The sequence below is a fragment of the Triturus cristatus genome, chromosome 4_2 (genome assembly GCF_964204655.1).
Source record: "Triturus cristatus chromosome 4_2, aTriCri1.1, whole genome shotgun sequence".
Lineage (NCBI taxonomy): Eukaryota > Metazoa > Chordata > Amphibia > Caudata > Salamandridae > Triturus > Triturus cristatus.
The window spans coordinates 437,792,421-437,814,369 of NC_140586.1; the positions used below are offsets into that span (position 1 = coordinate 437,792,421).

The 21,949-nt window shown below is 44.0% G+C and overlaps 1 protein-coding gene across 1 annotated transcript in view; it reads left to right on the forward strand.

Moving 5' to 3' along the window:
• Positions 1–927: 927 nt before the first annotated feature.
• The window catches only part of TTLL7 (tubulin tyrosine ligase like 7), a 925,222-nt gene continuing 904,200 nt past the window's right edge, over positions 928–21,949 (forward strand). Inside the window, exon 1 of the mRNA XM_085600119.1 lies at positions 928–1,104. The gene's annotated coding sequence lies outside the window, so the exon portion shown is untranslated. The remainder of the gene's footprint in view (positions 1,105–21,949) is intronic.

The following is a 21,949-nucleotide window of genomic DNA, read 5'->3' on the forward strand; positions in this document are numbered from 1 at the left end:
GAGTGACATACAATAAGAGAAACATAGAGAAACAGTTGAAGTAGTGAAAGAAAGAGAGGGCAGCGGTAGAGACAAGCAAGGTAACCAGAGGGAGTGGATGTGAAGAGTAAGTTAGAGAGTGGCAGGCAGAAGTAGATAGAAAAGAAAATGGGACAAGTAGGTGGGAGGTGACACAGCAAGAGATAGATGAGGGGAGAAAGAGGGGGAGATAGAATGGTGGGCAGGTAGGGAGAGAGTCAGAAGTAGGTAACGATAGAAAGAAGATGGAGAGAGATTGCGAGTCAGAGGTAAGAATTAGAGAAAGTGGCCACTTTAGCGGGACGTGGGCTTCGAATATGGGGGCCTGGGCAATTACCCACTCCACCAAGACCGTAAAAAGTCCCTGAGTAAATTAAAGCTGGGCTGATCAGACAGATATTAATCTTTGACTGAAATAAATGTGCTGCCCATGCAATTCCATGGCGTTATACATGTTACCTTTCCTGTACATGTTACTATCAGTCTGTATCCTTCAGTCTCGGGGCAGGATTTGATTCCCTCCCTGGGCAATACCCCTGGGCTGCCTTATGATGACACCAATGCACCCCTGCCATGCTCTGTTTTACCCCTCAGCTACTTCTTCTGTGAAGGTTGGCGTTTCCTCTGCCGTTGCTAGGACGAAGTGTTTGCGTTCCAGAATGGGAAGCACCGCGGGCTGGACTAAGAAACTGGTTCCAGGGGTGGAAACATTCAAACGCTCCCCTAAACTCCTTGTTATTGCAGGGAGGCAGCCGAATATGCTTTGATTCTGTTTTTACGACAGAGAAACGAACTATAGAGAAGACAGGTGGCGGCGTCATTCTCTTTCAGCCGTTTTGTAGTTTTCGATACAGTGCGCCACCCCTATGTAATTGTACTGGTTGAGTCCGGCCGGCGTTAACCTCCAGCAGTAATGTGCGGAGCTATGACCGAGGAGCAGTGGCAGGGCGGCGGCGGTTGGTACTGGAGTGCGCTATACCAGTGTGCTGTACAATGAGGAGCTCCTTTACATGAGCACCGGGCAGCAGAAAAGGCTGACACACCCCCGGGCTCCAAGAGGAAACGGAACCGCTGCGGCATCTGCCGGTAAGAGACTGTGCACCTACATCTGCAGCTCCTTGACATGGCAAGGGCAGGCAGCGTGGACCACTTCCTAGAGAAGTGGGGTAGTGGCGAACTCGTACGTGTTCCCAGCGCCAGGCAAGTGCGGCGCAATCAGATTGTGCCATTACGGGTAAAGGGTGTGTGTGAGCATAGTGGCATTCGTTGTGAACAAGGGGGCACGACTTTGAGGGCATACGGGATGCAGGTGCGAAGAGGAAGTGCTCGTGGGGGCAAAGGCGGAGCTGATGCTTGGAGAGGGGTGCTAGTGTAGGCTGGGGGATGCACGTCTTGGCACGGGGTTGCGGATGCCTGGGTAAGGGAAGCAGGGGTGGAAAGGGGTTATATATCCTATGGCGATGGGCCACCTGATTTGCACGGGGGATGCTGATACCTGGCAGGGAGAACGCTGACGACGAGGATGCGCGGATGCTCACTAGAGGCCATGTGCTGATGTCATGAATGGGCCGTGATGCTGCAGCTGCTGATGATTCAGCAGCATCCTGGCTGCGCAGCCCTCCAGGGCCAGGTGTTGAGAGGCTGCAGTCGGCAGAGGTGTGCCACTGATCCTTGCCCCCCAGGGTTTGCGGATCGAGCTAGACGAGAAAACACGAGGAGAATAATCCGCCTCATAGGTGGTGGCAAGTGAGCACAGTTGACATGCGGATGTGACTTCGTGGTCCGTTGGCAGCACAGAGCAGGAGTGCTCTGGGCAGTGACAAAATTCACACCCCTGCGGTGGGCTCAAATGACATGCTCCATTGTCTCTTGAATGACAGGAACACAGACGACTTCACACTATAGCAGGGTGGGGCAATCGCATTGTAATTGTATTTTTATAGTGCTTCCTACCCCTGACGAGGCGTCGAAGCGCTTAATTCTGTGCCTACCCGTGTATACTGTGCTCTATATGTTTATATACACCGCGCAATCTTTACATGTCCGCATGAGTAAAATATTGTTTTCGTCTTATCCGTATTTGGGATGAGCCATCATTTATTTGATCCAAGTTGCGGACCGACCTTCTCAGCTATATGAGTGTGTACTTCTCTTCTGTTGGTACATGGTGCGAAGCAACACGCCTCTTGTGTTTTCTTCTCTGGAAGAAGTGGGTTGTGCACGACTTCGCGCCGTGTACAAGTTAAACACTCCGCCGGAAGATATTTCCTTCTTTTGTAGTGTAACATTTACATTTCAACGGCAGTTGAGTCTGGTTGCTAGTTTTTAGACTTTCGTCTTGTGGTGTACACACACTTTAAAGCGTTAAAGCCAACCGGGAAACAAAATCATACGAATTCTGCTGTTATAAAGAGTAACTTCTGGCAATGTAAAGTGAGTTATCGGACAGAAATAATCTTGGAAACAACATTGCTTCCAGTGAAAGACCTTTCCCACGTGTCGTGTCACTTGATCGTTTACGGGCACTGCGGCAGCAGGTCCCATCCAGCGCGTATGTCCAGATGAATGAGTCCCAGAGAACGGTGGAGGCGCGTACACACGGGCCGGAGGGCGGTATGCTCGTCTCTTTGCAGGGCTGGGGTGGGTTGGAGTGAGGGACTGGAGGAGTTGGACGTTAGGGTAGCTTCTGATATTATCCTAGTTAATGATTTGGCAGCTGTAGACACAACGCAGAGAGACGAATTCTTCTAAAGGAGCACGTCACTGCCGAAAGAGCACACTGCCATGCCTCGGGTAGATAGGTGGACAGTAAAAACAACTACTTTTTTAAAGTATGACAACAGACGTGTCTGAGAAGCGCTTTTGGCATACAGAGCCTCGGACTGATTGGCAACCAAAAGCCAGAAACGGAGAGAGGGTATGTTTCATGGGAGAATGGATTGGACTTACTCATTTTCTACAACCTGCTGAAAAGTTGCAGCGATGCACGAGTTTATTGATTTTAAATGACACATTAAGGTGTAAATGCTTTTGTATGCTTGACTGTGTGGGTGTGAGGGCCACTGATGGACACCGAGTGCAAGTCAAGCATCTGTCGTTTAATGACATGATAGCTACCAAAACATGCATGTTCATGTTTTAAGAAACAAGCCTGCCTTTATAATACAAGAATACTGGTTGTTTGTTCATTTAGTGACATTTCTAAATCGGACCTCTAATTGGTGTCATATTAATCTGTTCTGAAGATGATATATTTGTGCCAGTGTATGTTTTCCCGGTTGCACAAAACAGCGATCCCTTATTTGCTGATAGAATTATTGGTGTCTGGTTTGGTAAGTTATGATGGAAACACAACATATTTAGTCCACTTTTAGGGATTGGTGGTACGTTTATGATTAAAAAGGGCGCCACAAACAGATGTTTGGGTAAGATGCAGAGGACCTAAACTTGATAAAGACTTTTATGTAACTAGCGAAAGGCCCAGGAACTGCCGAGCTCTAAGTGTTATTCTGTGCAGTTCCAAAGGTAGTTGCAATCTGAAACATCTTTATCGGTGTTATTGATGTCTGGTGCATTCTGACATTTCTTTACCTGTGTTCTTGGTGTCTGGTGCTGCTGAGACACAAGCCTTTACAGCAGGACAAACCTAGTCTATGAGAAACCACTCTGCAGTTTTTTCTTTAAAGGAGAAGAAGATTGAGAGCCATTTCATATGAACATTTCTAATTGCTTGGCTTCGTCGGTGTATAAAATAATTTTTCAAGGGTGAGTCGTTCTTAATATATAAATAACGAATTTCTCCATGCTTTACTGAAGGGCACTGATTGAACCAAATCGAAGCGTAGAGATGTGGTGAGGAAGTGTCTCAGACCAGATGGACCAATTTTGGACCTAGAAGTAGGATATTTATTTGTGCGTCACTGAATTCAAGGCATTTTAGTTCAAGCAGTCAGACAGGCACTGTATTTTAATCAAATAAATACAGTTTTCTTGTTTTGTAATGTGTAGCTGAAATATGATCATGGAGACATTCTTTATTTTCCTTACCATTGTTAGGTGATAGCATATGGTTCAGCCCATAGTACCGTTGAGTGGAGCATCCCCTTCCCCATGTCAAGTGAACCATTAATCTCACCACTCTGGGGGGTACCACCAGTGTACCACGAGCCTCCAGCCATTTTGGACTGGTGTTTTATTCATGTGGTTGAGTCCAAAGAGATGTTTGCAGGGCACACTGAGGCCTATACCCGAGCTGCTCGCCAGCTAAATTTGTAACCCATTCAGTGCTACCGATATTAGCAAAATTTGCAGCATCCAGTAGAAAGAAGTTACAATGGATTGTGTTTTAATTTTGTGTCTGTTATAGCTCTTTGTGGCTCCTCAGTGTTACTTGCTCTCCTTTACCTCCTAGAAGCACCACAGTGTCCTTCTTATCCCACACCTATAAGCATATCAACCTACTCCCACCACCGGCACCCATGTGTGTTAGAACTACATGTTTAATTTTCTCTTCCCCATATCATGTAACCCACCAAGCCCACCTCCTAGTTGCTAACACAGAACAGTGAGCGCCAGATAATCTTGGACTGGGACCCTATGTAGAAAGAAATAGTAACATTGGGACATTGAGGCCTGTATCCAAGGTTTTCTCCAGCTAAATTCTAGATTCGGCATAAATTGCAGGCCCCTGTGGAAATTATTTACGGCTAATCTTGCTTTAAATCTCACTTCCTTCTATTCACTCACTCCTGTTGCCATAGGTACTCACCCTCCTACCACGGCCTGCTTATCAACACATAAAACTATACAGCCATTGAGTGTACCCTCCCTCATGTCAAGTAACCTGCCTGGTCTACCTCCTGGGGGTTAGCTCAGTACCCTCACATCCTCACAATCCCAACTGTCTTGGACTAGTACCTGGTTCATGTATTGGAGCCCAGAGAAACTGTTGCAGATGGACCTTGAGGCCAGTACCAACTTGTACTTACGGTATTAATAAAAATGTAGTGCCGCATGCACAAAGTGTTTTCTTTTGATTGTGTTTTTAATTTTGGGCATTCTTTGGGCCTTCAATTCATGTCAGAGAGCCTTGCACTTCCAGCTGCAACATAAGTCCCAAAGCTCATTTGTCTTCTCAGTTCACTCCTATCTGTCCTTCCAAGCTACTCTATAAAGACTTCATCACTTTACCCAGGGCCTGCTCACCCCAAGCTAGACCTACAAATGTAGTTCCATCAATCGGGCTCCCTCCTCTGCCCTATCCCCTCCATCACTTCATCGCCTGGTCATTCCTTAAAGAGTTGTGTGCTCTCAAACAGCTTAGTCTGGTGCATGGATTGTGTCATTGATCTCAGGCAGATTGTCCTACTGACATACTGAGGTCAACCTTGATCCAGCCTGTGCCACTGATATGTAAAAAGGAGTGATACAAAATATTGTCAGGACATGGTATGATTTAAGTATCTAGAACTAAATATCGGTTAAAAAATATTGCCCTAATTGAGTTATTAACCCTTTCGCTGCGGCGGGAATTCCGCCGCAGCGCTGGGGGGTGCGGGGGGCAGCGCGGTGGCGCTGTGCTCATGACGGAGCCACTCCGTCATGAGCCACGGTTGAGCTGTGCTCATGACGGAGCGGTTCTGTCATGACTCCGCCCAGTTGCGTTGTCCCCCCGCACAGGCGGGGAAACAGCGCCGCGTGGGCGGTGCGGCCGCCAACGGTCGTGGCATGACGGAACCGCTCCGTCATGAGCACACGGCAACCGTGGCTCATGACGGAGCGGTTCCGTCATGAGCGGGGAAGGGGTTAATAGAACATCTGCACCTAGTGGGACAATAGTTTTGTAAACAGTGTTTAGACATGATGTTTATGTCAGACAATATTTTTTTACACATTATTCTGACATAACAATCATCAAAACAAAGTTTACAGAATGTTTTTACTGTTGACTTTGTTTTAATTTTAGGCCTGTTGTAACCCTTGCAGTTCCCTTGGAAAGCTTTGCTCTCACTCTCCCTGAGGACCAAATTGAGCCTAATATAATCTCACTATCGGGGTTCTCTAAGGAGGAATCATTACCATCCACGGTACTACTCCATATAATCAAACCTCACACAAAGGTAACCGGATGGTGTATCCACACTATACAACAATTATTCTCTATGAAGGTGAGGGGACAGACGCACACAAGTGTTAAGACGAGAACCCTCACTCACCCTAAGGTGACATGCTTCATCATTGGGTTCCCTCTTGCACACTGGGACCGCCAGGCAACCAGTGTGGGCTACGACTCCCCCGTAGGAGAAGAGCGTGAGGTGTTTTAAGTCATTCAATGTTCGGTCGAGTTAGGGGCAGAGTGCAAAAATCATAAAGTGGCTTAAAACTATCTCCTGGATGACAAAGTCAATCCTTTATTAGTATACCCAGTGGATAGATTAAAACAGCTAAGTGTGAATAGGGATATGGATGGTCCCTATTAGTATCTGGTCAACATGTTTCTGCCTTGTTAGGCCTAAACGGTTCTTGGCATTCCTCAGGACCAAACGTTTCGTCACTCTGCTCGAGAATGTGAAAAAAAGAAAATGAAGAAATTAAGTAAAAAGGCCATACATTTACTGGTATGGAAATGATCTCTGGTACCAACTGGAAGTCAGGTCCACATTCAAATCGAGACTACTAGTCTATGTCCACCTTCATAGGTCCCTAAGTGGCAGGTCTCTGGAACCTGAGTCTCCGGAGCTTGTCGCATTTCTGAAAGGGGCCCTTCAGCCTTCAGGTGGACATAGACTAGTAGTAGGGTTCTCGTCTTAACACTTGTGTGTGTCTGTCCCCTCACCTTCATAGAGAATAATTGTTGTATAGTGTGGATACACCATCCGGTTAACTTTTTGTGAGTTTTCACCAAATTGAGCCTACATCAACAATCACAGACCACTCCTTCTGACATCCAATCCTGCTCTCGTAAGCATTTGTCCCTCATGCAGGGCTTCCCCCTCTTCACTATAACTAAAAAGGAAGTTCCTTTGAATGGACCCCCTTGGTCCGATGAGCAGGGTCCAACTTGTTTATAGGGTAATCAGGCAGTGCCCGATGGGCCAATCTGACAGGTCAATGCATGGGCCAGTTTTGTGGTCTGTTGGGCTGGTTTTCACTGTTAATTTTCCTGATATTAAAAAAACTTTGCCTACAGCAAGCTCACATCCATGCAGTTTCCGATATCATGTAAAACACTTATAAAGTGTGTCTTTAGAAATTCAGAAGTACTCCAATTTGTATATATGAGCTAGCTGTTTATTTATGAAGTCCCAAATAGGAGGGGAGCACTTTTATTTTGGTGCCTGGGCCTACTTTCTGTACCAGTGCGACCCTGCATGTGACCCATTTGGCCCACCTCCGGGGGTTATCTATCCCGTGTGATCCACAAGAACCCAGTCATCTTGCGCTAGTGTTTGGTTAATGTGGTTGAGCTCAGAGATATGGTTGTAGAGGATATTGAGGCCAATACCACATTTTCTACCAGATAAATGTATGACCCAGCCTGTAACACTGATATTAACAAAATGTACAGCACAGCCTGTAGAAAGTGTTTACTGTCAATTATATTCTAATATTGTGTTGGTTAAGGCCCTTTGAGGCTCCCCAGTAGCCATTACTCCACATGTCCCCTGAGAAGCATTCCGGAGAACTTTTGCCTCCCACTGTTTTGTCCTAAACTGCCATTTCCATGAGAACTTTCCACTCGTGAAAGATCCTGTCTTCCATGTTCAAACTATATAGGTGGGTCTTTTGAGTACGGTCTCTGCCTGGTCACAGGTTCACATTCAATATCCACCTCCAGGCCTTCACATTGTCGTACATAAGTCCAACTCTCAGGGTTTCTGGGTAATGCATGGAGAGGTTAAGAGCATCTTTGCTTTTCTGGCATGTCATGCCAAGGTATGCCTTGGTGGTGTCACCAATGGTAATCTTTAACACTCATCAAAGACCGCCAGAGGCACCACAATCCTATCAGACCACCTACCTGCACATGAAATTCTCCAGTAATTGTTTCCTGGTGGGTCTTCTTTCGACTTCCTAGGTGACCCAGAGAATCCTTAGTAAAATGTGTACCTGGAAACTCATGTCAGCTTCAGTACCTGGCCCTCATTATCTGGTGGTTGAAGAAGTTAGATCTTCCAGTAGAACAGCCTAAGCCCTTCTTGGTGGACTCTTACTTTTATAGTGGATTGCACCTACAATGCTCCTTGGTGTTCTCCACAGACGCTTAATTTCCGAGTCATTTTAGGAAGCTGTGTCATTCAGTGGGTTGCACATATGCTGTAACTAGGTGGAATCCACAGATTCCTAATTTTCTGTTGGTTTTCAATCATATGTCTTTCAGTGAGTTGAGTATATACTATGTCTAAATGGACTCCATAGACTCTTAATTTTCTGGTGATTTTTGCAAGCTGTGCCATTCAGCGGGTTGTGCCTACATTGCAATTAGGAGGAATCCACAGATTCCTAATGTTCTGGCAATTTTTAAAGCATAGTCTTTCAGTGAGTTGAACCCGTACTGTGCATAGATGGACTTCTTAGATTCTTAATTTTCTGGTAATTTTGGGAAGCTGTGCCATTCAGTGGGTTGCACCTATGCTGCTACTAGGTGGAATCCACAAATTCCTAACCTAGTTTTTCAGTGGGTTTAGTCTATACTGTCCAAAAAATCAATGGTAGAATGGATCACTGGTCCTGGGAAACCAGGGTATTGCATGGACAGTACATTGTACCGTATAAGAAACCCTCATTCACGTTTTTGTTGGGATCGAGATTAGCGGTATATCTTGATTCTCCGCTGACTGTGGTCTTCAACGTGATCGCATAATCATTGGGTCAATCAAATGCGGGCTTTCTTCAGGCCACAGCGGGTACTCTAGGGGAGTCGCATCACGCTCTCTTCGGCGTCGGTCTGGGACCTGTGCTGACTCTGCCTCTTCACCGGGTCCTAGGAGGCAGAGTCAGCACAGGTCCCAGACCGACGCCGAAGAGAGCGTGATGCGACTCCCCTAGAGTACCCGCTGTGGCCTGCAACATAGGAGACAAGATTGAATGTGCATTCAAATAGGATAAGTTTCCTGCATATCCACAAGGGAGCCCATAGCACGGGCCCCCATTCTGCACCAGGTCCTGAAGAAAGCCCGCTAGACCCTTTTGGGCTGACGAGGGCTGAAACATGTCGACCTTTTTTGGACACAGTTTTTAACCAGTGCACCTGACCATAACCAGTCAGACACGTGCACAACGACAATACTTTTTTATCTTGGTCTCGAACCCAGTACCAATAAAAAAATCTACTGGTTTTACGAGAATTTTAAGACACTTTTCCTTTTATCACGATCACCTCACCCTTCTTTTTTGATTCACGATCACTACTGTGATTAACCAGTGGTTAAAAGCCTCCGGGTGGAGGAAGCATTGGATTGACCCAATGATTATGCGATCACGTTGAAGACCACAGTCAGCGGAGAATCAAGATATACCGCTAATCTCGATCCCAACAAAAACGTGAATGAGGGTTTCTTATACGGTACAATGTACTGTCCATGCAATACCCTGGTTTCCCAGGACCAGTGATCCATTCTACCATTGATTTTTTGGATATTGAGACAAGGAAGCTGAGTGGATCTAAGCCCTTCTTTCTCCCACCTCATTGATTTTTGAATTAGTCTATACTGTGCCTGGATGCAATCCATTGACTCTTAACCTTTTGTTGTTTTTATGGGTTTGAGAAGGTGCTTCTTGCTGTGGGTGGTTCCTATGCTTCTCCGTGATGGACTTCATGGATTCTCAATTTTCTGGTGCTTTAGGAAGCTGTATATTTCAACATTCTTTACACTGAGGTGCACCCTTGAGTGTTAAAGATGTCCTGGAGGATCTGGAAAGCCGCTCCTTTCAGTGGGTTGCAATGCCTCTCCTAAATGGAAGTCATAATTGCTACACCTCTGCTAGTTTAGGGAAACTGCATCTTCCATTGAGTTGGATCCCTTTTGCTACTAGGTGGACCCTAATCATTGTCTAACCCACCTAATGGTTTTGTGAATCATTGTCTTCAAGTGTGTTGCGCCTAAGCCACCTTTAGGTAAACTTTATAATTTTATCTTCTGTTGTAATTTCTGGCAAGCTCTGTCATCCAGTTGCACCTCTCACTCTAGGTGGCTCAATCAACTACTAGCATGCCAGAAGCTTTGGGAAGATGAGTCTTTTGGGGGTGGGGGGGGTGGGTGCACTTCTCCCGCTTCTAGCTGGACCAGATAGACTCGAGTTTCTTTTCGTCTTTAGGATCTCTGTTCCCAGTAGGTTGCTTCTTTGCTGCTTACTCATGGACACCGTAGACTCTTAATCTGCTTGGTAGCCGAGAAGCTGCATTTTACAGAGGATTGAGCCTTGCTGTTATTACATGGACAAACAGAATCTGAAGTAATGGTAACATTTTGGAGAGCTGCTTATTCCAGTGTAGAACCCTTAATTCATTTTGGTTTTGTACGCTGTACCTTCCAGGGTGTTCTGCCATTTCCACACATTTGTAAAGCTTAGAACGCAAAAGTCAATCAACAGATACAACAATGTGTTGTCCAGCCAATTACATATATAAAAAAAGACATTACTTTAACCTCACAACAAAATGAGATACTACACAATTCAAATGGGCATTCAGTTTCAGGGTTATTATCTCATCTGCAAATTTCAGTGAAGTGCAACACCCTGGATGTTCTCCTCCCAGCTCTGGTAGGTCTAATATCTACAATCTCCTATATTTTTTGGTGGTAGGGTTACCACACATTGGTGGTAGGGTTACCACAAGAGAACTCTGACAAGTGGGGGGGCCAGGCGTCTTTTACCAAAAGAACTGGGGTTCTATTTTATTAATGGGTATACTTTTATCTTTTGTAACTTGCAAAGGTTTTTTTAAATCATGCAATAAAGTTTCTTATAACAGTCTCCTATATGAGTATAGGCTGATACAGTGATTATGCACAAGTGCAATCATTTTGGCTAGCCCCAGTGGCTTATGCTTAGATCATTTCAACAGTTTGTGACACTATGAGTTCACACAGGCAAAGTCTAAGGTTCTTGCAGAATTTCCTCTGTGCATTAAGTCTCTTAGATCTTTCCTGGCTAGGCCCCGTTTTACTTGCTTGGTAAAGATGCAGCTCTTGTGGTGTTGGTGAGTGTGTTCAGTGAGCTGGCTCATGCAACAGAGGGTTCAATGATGTGGGAATGTGGTGGCAGCTTCACTCAGCACACAAGCAGCAGGGCAGAGATCAGTACAGCAGGCCTGCACAGCTACGCCTGTCATCAGAAGTTGCAGCCTCCCAGACTGGATGTGGACAGGAGGTCAATCTTAGCACTCTCATACTCTAGGCCAGATCTCCAGCAGGTGTTTGTCTTTAACAATTATGGCCTCACAAAACCAGATCAGGGCTTCCATATAGGTGGCAATGACAGTTCGCCCTGCATGACAGCCTGTGTTGGGCAATGGCAGCACCAGTCTTTTGGCACACGGAAAGAATTCTCGATGACAAGAAGTTGCTCTTTAATTGAATGTCTTGACATAGCTCACTACAGGAACTGTTCAGAGATATGGGAGACACCAAATAACATTGATCTTTCCTGACTTTATCTTTATAAACAGAAACTGCTATCTATTATCCGTGCCAGTTACAAAATGACAGTATTGAGGGAAAACTAATCAGCAGCCCTTTGCTATCAAATACTTCATGTCTCCACCCTCCACCCACATGAATGCACTCAATACCACTTTCTATGGAAGCTTTATTCATCCTCCATCTTGTGCCGTTCTAAACCAGAGACCATTCATAATGCATCCCACTGATTCTAGTTCTCAGGCTATTACGATGTTGAGTATTACTACCATACACGTACTACACATCTATCACACATAAATGCTTTTCGATATGCATATAGAACTCCAGTGTAAAAAGTCTGAAGTTCATGTTAAAGCCAAAATGTGCATGAGTGTGGTTGGTACACCATCCACTCCTTTGACAACGCGACTGACCTGGTCAAGTCTAATAGTTCACAAAACACAGAGCACTGCCCAGCCACTTTATGCAACAATGTCAGGACATGGGCAGTAGTCTCATGTGGGTTCTGACAGCACGCATGATGTCCAGGTCACAAAACAAGTTCTTGGCCTATGCTACCTTGGCCAGGCCTAGGTCTCTGCGCACACACTAGATTAGCATGTTTGCAGGGCCAAACCCAAAGTCAGGATATCAGTTTCACATGCAGTTGGGTATTCAGGACAAGGGTTCATAACAGTGTCCTATGGAGGGGACATTTCCATCCCATTGTCCTCTAATTTCTTTGACAGAGCTAACATTATCAATCTTCCCCCTTTCACATCAGCTTGTATCTGCATTAACTTTGATGCACCAAAAGGCTCAAACCATTTTCTATATACAACTCTTACTGGATAGAATGTGATAAAAAGAAACATAAGCTCTAACTTTGTATCCGAGAGGTGTGAAGGTGCAACTTTCAGCTCCACATTTAAAAAAGATATACCAATTGCCCAAAAAACGGTAATAGAAAAATATCTAGCCTGTTCCACTCATAGGTTTTTAAATCGAATGTATGTGCGTAAATTATGAAACTACATTAACCAGAGTGTTATTGTAAAAAGTTGGATGGCCCACATCAGCTAATAGTTGCAATATTAAGTTGCCACTGGTACTCCTCATATGTCACTCACTGATATCATATTTCAGGGTACCTCACTAAATGTCAGTTAACACAATGATAAATCTAAGCATCCCATTATATGCAAGTAATTGCAATCATATGCACATGTTCCCTTGTAGGTGCCATAAGGGGTTGGCACCTCTCCTGGGTTGTGTCTCATATTTTTCCAGGGATGTCGCGCAGATGGAGCCCAGCAGCCTGCAGGACATTTACTGTTTCTTGGCCTGCTGTCTTTGCTTTGATACAATGATGTGGATGTGCTTGGGAGGCCCATCATTTGACATCATATGACAGCCATTGATATTATAAGCCTAAGTAACCTCATATTATGTCATCATTGCCACCATATGTAAAAACAAGCAACCAACCCCTCTGCATGTCAGTCATTTGTTAGACTCTCTTTATTTTTGTCTCTCTTTCCTCCCCCTCTCTTACTCCCTGTCTCTGTATCTATCTCTTATTGACCCCCTGCCTGCTGTCCTTGATATATTAGTTCTGTAGCTAAATTGGTTTCTATTACACAAAGCTTCACACTCACCCTGTGGAAGATGGCTTTATATGATTAGCAACGGCAATTCCTCAAACGATTCCATTGAATATTCATTCTCTTCTTATCTTGAAGATGTTTTTAACTCATCTTTATACTATTAAATACTTACTGAACTAGGCATCAAACTATAGTCACACTACATGTTAAGGTAGGAAAAAACAAGTACCAAATCTTAAGAAGTGTTTTTGCTAACATTACTATAGCCTTACAGCCCGCCGTAACAGGCTATACCGGCCATTACAGGCCGCCCACCCCATCATTAAAGGCCTGAGCCGAAGGACGTACAGGAGCTGTTGTTCAGCATCCGGTGTCCAGGGTCAGGAGTTCCTCTGTGCTGTAGCAGCAGATGATGGGAGGACCATTGGTCCTGACGCTAGGCATGGTCTAGGCACGGACAGAGACAGACAGGCTTGCCTTTGGCGCACCAGCGGTGCGGCTGCCCGGTGGCCTCCATAAGTAGTCTTGGGAGGAGGGAGGGGCTGACAGAAGTGGGGGGGGCAGAAGGCAAGCTCTGAATAAGCAAGTCAACAGAAGAGGCAAACAGAAAAGCCTCACAAACAAACAAACAGAACCTAATCCCAACTAAGCAGAAGCTACAATTATCAAACGTTACCCCCAGAATAGGCTAACACAGCCTAATATTACCAGTGCTGAGAGGATGCGAGCAGCAGTGCGATAGGATTACTACACCGGGCATCGGGACAAACCTGGGGCTTCGGGGTGGAGAACGCGGCAGAGTCTAGCAGAGCTAGGCTGCGGGGAAGTGGCAAACCAGACCAGGTTCAAGGGCTAACATTTTGATGCTGTTTCTTCGTCAAACCAATTCTTCTTTTAAAATATAAATGGTTGATGTTTATAAAATGTCGCTTGCTTATAAAAGCAGCAGACTATGGTCAATGTTTCAGTCTCTTCACCAAATGTACATCAGACCACCTTCGGGACCAGATTATTAAATCGAGGGTACCCACGATTCTCTGTGAAAAGATATAAAAAAAAATAGAAAGGCAACACTTAACCTCCTAATCCATATCAGTACAAATAACGACATCCATTATAAAACCGAATCAAGTACAAGCTACTGTGACTAGAAATATACATTATTTACCAAACCATATATTTTTGTCCAAACAATACATATTAATCAACAGCAGTGATTATACACCGTTTATATTGTATACTTCTTATAAGTTGTCTAATTGATTTTAAATCAGTCTTACTGAAACTAATATTCTTGCTTTTACAAAGATCATTTTACTATGGCCAAAAGTGTGATTCAATCTGTTATTTGCCAAAGAAAAAATAATATTTCATTTGTGAGAAACCCCCTGTTTTTATGCATTAATAACTGTTGTTAGTGATCTGTGTATCCAATTGGATATTTTGGGACTCAAATTTAGCTGTGCCAAAAAATGTAAACTTGTGAAATGAAATCCCCAGACTTTGCAAGCGTACCAGCCATTGTTGTGTATGCCTCTGTGCCTATGGTGCATGAATAATGACAAGTCAAAGTGTCTCATTCTTCAAGAAACAGAGAACGATTGCTGTATTGTTGTTTCAAGGGTAAGACTTGGCCATTGTTAAATGAGTACTTTGCTTGTCTTCATTCATGATCTCAGTGGAAAGACAAGAAAGGGGCACTGTTAATGCCCTCAGTGAGGGAAAACAAAACTTCATAATTAACAGGAGCACTCTCACACCCTTTACAGACTTGCAGTCACATAGTACAGGAAGCACTCTCACAGAGTACTAGTCGCACACTAATGAAAGCATTCTTACACCCATCACCTTTTATCAGACCCGCACTTCCTTATGGCACTCCGACATCCAACTGAGTTGCAGTCACACATTACCAGAAGCTCTCTCAAATTCCTTACAGACTAGTAGTCAGCAACTAGCAGCAGCTCTTATACCCCTATCAATGTACCTGTCCGACACAACCGACAGTGGCGGCCGCACAGGTAAGAGTGGTGAGGCAGGCGCGGGGCGGGCTGAGGGGGAGTTGACAGATGACGGGATAGGTAAAATTAAATAAAAAGGAAATAAAACCACTTACCTAGCACTTTCACACCACTCACAGTGTAGCAGTCTCACATGACTGAAAGCACTCCAGCGCCCTTCACATACTATAAGTCACATGCTACCTAAAGCTCTCTCCACACCCTTCACAAACAATCTGCAAATGCAGTAAAAATAAACAAGCATTGGCATTGCCAATAGGTCTCGCCTTTGGGACCTTATAAGTGTTTATCCATGCAACAGTTGCATAACTAAATACTTATAAGGTCCCAAAAGCGAGACCTATTGGCTATGCAAAGCAGCCGTGAAAATGAAAGTTATCGCGCTCAAACATCAAAGCGGCGTGCGGCCGCGAAAGTGAAAGTAATCGCGGTAAAGCGCGGCACGCGCGCCCGCGCACATGCACTGTAGCTCTAGGCTGGCCTGGTAGCACTTTTTGGAGCCCTCTTAATAAGTCTCGCCAGACCAGCGCATGCGCTGGGTCAGGCGAGACCTAAAAAGGCAATAGGGACCGTTACCAAAATAATCCCTGGGACATTGTAATGATACCCATTTTATCGCCATGGGCTGGGCTGGAAGTTTCTATTTTATGAAGAATAACCTTTTTGAAGACTGACCTCCACGTCTCTTTGTGTGTTTATGGACTAATGAAAGACTTGACCCATCTGGATGGACTTTGTTATGATTGACATGTCTTCTTGTTCTTAACATAGATATTATTTCAATGGCCCAGTGATTAGTTTGGTAGTGTTCCCTATTGCATTTTTTTCTTTTACAGTATAAGTCTTGTGAGCAGGTGGGCCTTTTTTGAGGTCAGCGTTGAATAGGAAAATCTGAGTATTAACACTTGTGCGGTCATAGACGGCCTATAACTGCGCTGTTTGGTTTGTGTACCCTCAAATGAAGTCGGTCAGGCTGATAACTGAAAGAGTGTCTTCCCTGACTGGCGAGTCTGTGCGGATTGAGGATGGACAGGGGGGGCGTAGAGAGGGGGTGAATGCAAGATTGAGTCAGTAGTCTGCAAGATTGAGTCAGTAGTCCGCAAGATTGAGTCAGTAGGGCATGGACAAGGGGGGAAGGGTGTGAACGCAAGATTGAGTCAATAGGTGGGTGAATAGATGGGCAAGGACAAGGCTGAGTGACTGCGTTAATGGATAATGCGTGACTGACTTAATGTATGATGAGTGCCTGGGTTAATGAATGATGAGTGGCTGAATGCATGAATGTATAAACGACTGTATGAATGGAAGCATCCTGTCTACTTATCGGCCAGATCTGGTGGCATTGCAATGTTAGGATTTGTAGGGCGTGTAACCACTAACTTTCCAAAGTGCCCCGTGTTTTTTGATGGCCGCTAAACTGTGAGGTTGTTCCTTTTGCGGAGGAGGATTAATTACAGTTTTATTTATAAATTCCGTGATGTAAATATTTCAGCGCGCAGACTGTGACATCCAATTATAGTAACAGAGCAGTGAGGATTCTGTGTCTGCCTTCTACCATCCAAAAGCATGCTGCCAACCGCCCTTTTATTCTGTTGCAAGGCAGTCGCCTTTTATTAATGCTCCCCTTGTCTGCCATTTTGGTGGCAAATAATATTATCCCAATTTGGAGTGATGTAAACGGGGCTTTTTTCCTGGTACACACGCATCTCGGCCTCAATGTTGTACAAACAATAAGCAAAGACGTTTTTATGTTGTAATTAATATAGCTTCATATAGTGGAAAGGGTTGGTGGAAAAATGACACGACAAGGAACACTCGGGACCATTTTTGAAACATCAACAACAGGACTACTGCATTTATAAAAAGATTATTTACATTTAGTTGCAGATATTACTTTGAAACACTTTAATTAACGCTGTGAGTGCTTTGTAATGTTTCCCTTTCTTCTAAACCTGCATCGCATAAAGCATAGTATTTATCGCAGTTGCCGGGCAACTTTCATAAATGAAACAGGAAGTGAAGTCTTAAGGCAGGCTTCTAGGAACACTATTCATTAAGTAGTTGTATCACGTGATTTACATGAAATGGTATTCGAAGTCCTTTGTTTAAATGCTTAAAAGCAATATAATACTGTATTTGTTTGTAGGAACTATGTGATATGACGAATTAACGAGGTAGTTTACTATATATAGATTATAATATATTTATAGCGTTTCTACACATCGCCTTGCATTCACTGTGGACGGCGCAACACCTGTGATTTTATCAATATTGACTGCTAAACTTTTTTGCGTCTCTAAAGAATTTATTACATTTTAAACTAATAATATAATCTGAGATTAAATTAAAACAAATACACGAATCAAGAGTTAATTTAAACCTAAAAATCAGAACTGCTCTTTAAAAAAACATTTACAAAACTAAGGAGGAAAAGAACTAGGGAATGTGGACACCGGAATCCAAAGGTTTAGTAAATTACATGGTAGTCAAGATCATAAACATGGCTCTAAAAATTATAAATAACAAATCCTTCAAAAAATAAAAAAGTGAATATACAGTTGAAGTATAAGTTCCTTAATATGCGTAAATCTAGAATGTGTAAGAATAACAACAGAATCTAAGAATCAAAAAAGTACTACATTTCTAAAAGTATAGTGTTTTGGAAACTTCTTCAGTACTTGGAGGACAAGTAGTAGAATCTGCAGATACTCAGTTAAGAAAAGAGGTAGCTGGAGACCATAAACCTTCTCTTTTAACTCCTTAACTGCTGGGCCTCCCTCCCCCTCCCCAGGCTGAACCCTTTTTTGGCTATTTGGGGTAGTTTGCGCTTAGGGCTCCAGATTTTTTTTTCACGTAAATTAATCACGCCAAATTTACGTCCTTTTTTCCAACATCTTGGGGATTCTAAAGGTACCTAGGGATTGGGGATTCCCACGGAGGGGATCGAGAAAGTAGGCAAAATATAGCTGCTTTTTGAGTCTTTAGGGAAAAGGAGGAAACATTGCTCTGGATAAAAGCTTCGAGAAACGTATAGAGTTGAATTAATAAACAAAACATTTTTTGACCCCTGTTTTTGGCATTTTTCAAAAAGGTAGCCCATTTTTCCAATTTTTTTGTGCTCTCCACCTACTTCCAATTTGTACAGGAAACAAGTTTAAAACCCCTAAGAAATCCAGGAAAGCTATAAATGTTTCAAACGTAGACAAAATTCTGAATTCAGCAAGGGGTCATATGTGTATACCCCTCAAGGATTTTCCAAAAGAAACTGTTGAATTGAAGAAATGTTGAAAAGGGGTAAGAAAAAACAGCCATTTGTGACAACGTTTGTATCTGTAACTTTTTGTGACAATGGCCTATGTACAAACACATTATAGCATTCCTTCCACTAGACCTTTCTAGGTACAGGGATATATAGGGATTTTAGATTTTCCAAGAACCCTAGGTACCCAGATCCAACAACTGAGCTCCACTGTACAATGGTATTTTATTGTGTACAGAGTATAGACCAATTCATATGGTGAAATATGAAGAGTGAAAAATGGGTATCAACGAAACCTATGTATTTCTGAAATTGGCATAAGGTATGGCGTTTAGGAGCAGTGGTTATTTGTACATCCCTGGATTTGTGGGTACCGGTACTAGCTAATGATTTAGAGGGTATTTTTCAAAATGTCTTCCTATTTTACACACCGGCTTATAACATTTGGAAGGCACAAATCTAGCAAAATGCAATTGTTAATAACAATGTTCTACTATTCTATGCTCCCACATGTCTTCAGATAAACATGGTATAACACTTGTGTGGGTAGGCCTAGTGCCTGCGGCAGGAGACGGGCCAAAAACGCCATGAACTCATCACATTTTTCCACTGAAAACTGACCCTTTTTAGGTCAAAGCCTACCAGACAGCACAGCTGTCTGGTTTGCTGAAGACATCTTGGGGATATTCAGAAAGTTTCCCTTGGAATGCATTCTGCCCATTGCTTACCATTGGCTTTGTGGTTTTTTAGCTCAGATTTCCGTGTTTTCTATTTACTGGCTATATTTGTTTTAAGCGGTCCTGCTTGAGTTTGTCCATTCTCTTGCTTAAACATTGTTTACTGTATCCTTCCGAGATCTCACTTTCTGTAAACAGGCCTTTGAATCTTCTTCTTATCTTGTCACATTTGCTGTGCAAGGTCAAATGTTAGGCTCCATCTTCCAGGGAGCTTTTCTTTCTGTGACTTCAAAGTGAGAGCGTTTATAGGAAAGTAAGACTACTCTCCCCATGAAGCTCGCTCATGCCCCTCCTATGCTGCATTGCGAGGAAGTAACATGACCCTTAAATCAGGCCTGCAGGGAGGAGGTGCGTTTACTAAACAAATATTCATGTTGAGGTTCTTCTATCAAAGCATTATCGAATCTTGCTTAATGTAACCCTCTAGGGAATGTCTAATTAACTTTCTGTTTACAGCCAGTGAGTCTGAGTACCAAACCCTTCTACTATTAACACTCATTGGCAAGCCAAAAGGTGTAGCCTGCACAACTACACTTAATGAGCAATAGCCTCAGTATTTACACCATGTGCAGTAGCACTGTGCCTTGAAAACCTGGACAACCCAGATTACTGATTTCATGAAAACTACATACAGGAGCCTGGAAACCCACTGCATTATTCACACTACAGCCTTAAACATCCTGATTATGTCATAGCGTAGTTTTTATACTATTTGGTGGATGCATGTGTTGTCAACAATGAAATAGGTGAGCCTGTTCCACTGAAACAACAATGACCTACCACCAGGGCTGGCTTTAGCACTGGTGGCATCTAGAACGACACTCTACGCCCCTTCTCTCTATGCCTCGCTGCTCTACTCTGCACCACTCTACTCTATGCCCGTGCACTCTACCCCACTCTACTATGCACGACTGCACTCTTCACCACTGCACTATACACAGTCTGGGCCACCCCACTGTACTCTGCACTGCTACACTCTACGCTTCTCCACTCTTTGTCACCCCACTCTGCAACACTGCACTTTATACCTCTGCACTCTAATTCAATGAACTCAGCGTCACTACTCTATGCCACTGTACTCTATCCTGCACCACATCACTCTACCTTGCACCACCCTACTCTACTCTGAAACAATCTGCTCTATACCACTACACTCTACTCAACTCTACTCCATTCTGTGACACTCCTATTTACACCATTGTGCTCTTCTCCACTACTCTATGCTACTGCACTCTACCTTGCACTACTTCGCTCTACCCTGCCCCGCTCCACTTTACACCATTGCACTTGTGGAAATGTGTAATATTTTACTTAGCATAAGCAACAGCCATTTTGGCTGTGGTGTTCATTTCGTTTCCTTCGTAATTCTTCTGTTCTCTGCTGCTCGTCTTTTCACTCTGCTTGTGTTATCTATTTTAGTTGACTTCCTGACTCAGCTAAAAGCAATGTACTTGTTGAGGGTTTGTAGCTGCCAGTGCACCTGGTCATAGATGTTAACTGTCGACCATTTACTGCTGCCATAAGCATTTCTGCTCCCCCTCCCACTTTGCTGACCAAGTGGGTAGTCATCTGTCCTTGTTTGCTGATAACTATTACTAAAACTTGGTCTTCCTATTTCTGTTCACATGTTTACAGTGCAGAAAACTGGTATAAAAGGGACACAGTTTGTGAATTCAGTGTACTAACTCCTTGCAGCACTTGAGAGTGTTGTGTGGATGTGGTCCCACTCATGAGTGATTAATAAACTTGTTATTTATTCCAACTCCAGTGCTGATCTCTATTTTGTTGGTCTCTTGACCCATGGAAAAGAGGGTGACCCTGCACCAGTGTGCCTACTTTTAGGCACATTTCCACACACTCTATGCCACTGCACTCTGCGCCACTCTATGCCCCTGCACTCTACGCTGCGCCACTCTACACCACCCTACTTTATGCCACTGCCCTCTACTCCACCCTACTCTAAACCACTACACTGTATGCCAATGTACTTAACACCACTTTACTCAAAACCAATTCCCTCCACGCTACTGCACCCTACGCCAACTACTCTTCATTACTGCACTCTATGCCACTATGCACACTTAACACTATGCCACTGCACGCCACAACACTCTATTCTACTCTGCACCATTGTACTATGCTCCAATCTACTCTGAACCACTCTAAGCCACTCTACACTCCAACATTCTACTATGTACTACTCTACCCTTCACCAGTCTACTCTGCACCACTCTATGCCTCTACTGTATGCCACTGTTGTCTAAACTACTCTGCTCTGAGCCACTCTACCCTGCAAGATCATATTCTTGGCCACGGAACTTAACGCCACTCTACTCTGCACCACTGCATGCCATACCACTGCAAGTTACGCCACTATCTACCTTTGCACTCTGTCATTGCATGTGCCACTGCTCTCTGCACCACTCTACACTGCGCCACTCTACTCTGCAAGACTGCACTCTCCGCCACTGAACTCAACAGATCTCTACTTTGCACCACTGCACTCTATGCCACTGCATGCTATGCCACTCTACACCATTATGCTCTACTTCACTACACTTTATGACACTTCATTGTACACCGCACCACTGTACTGAACGCCACTGCTCTCTTCAGCACTCTACCCTGCACCACTCTACTCTATGCTACTGCACTTTACTCTGCAACACTCAACTCAACACTG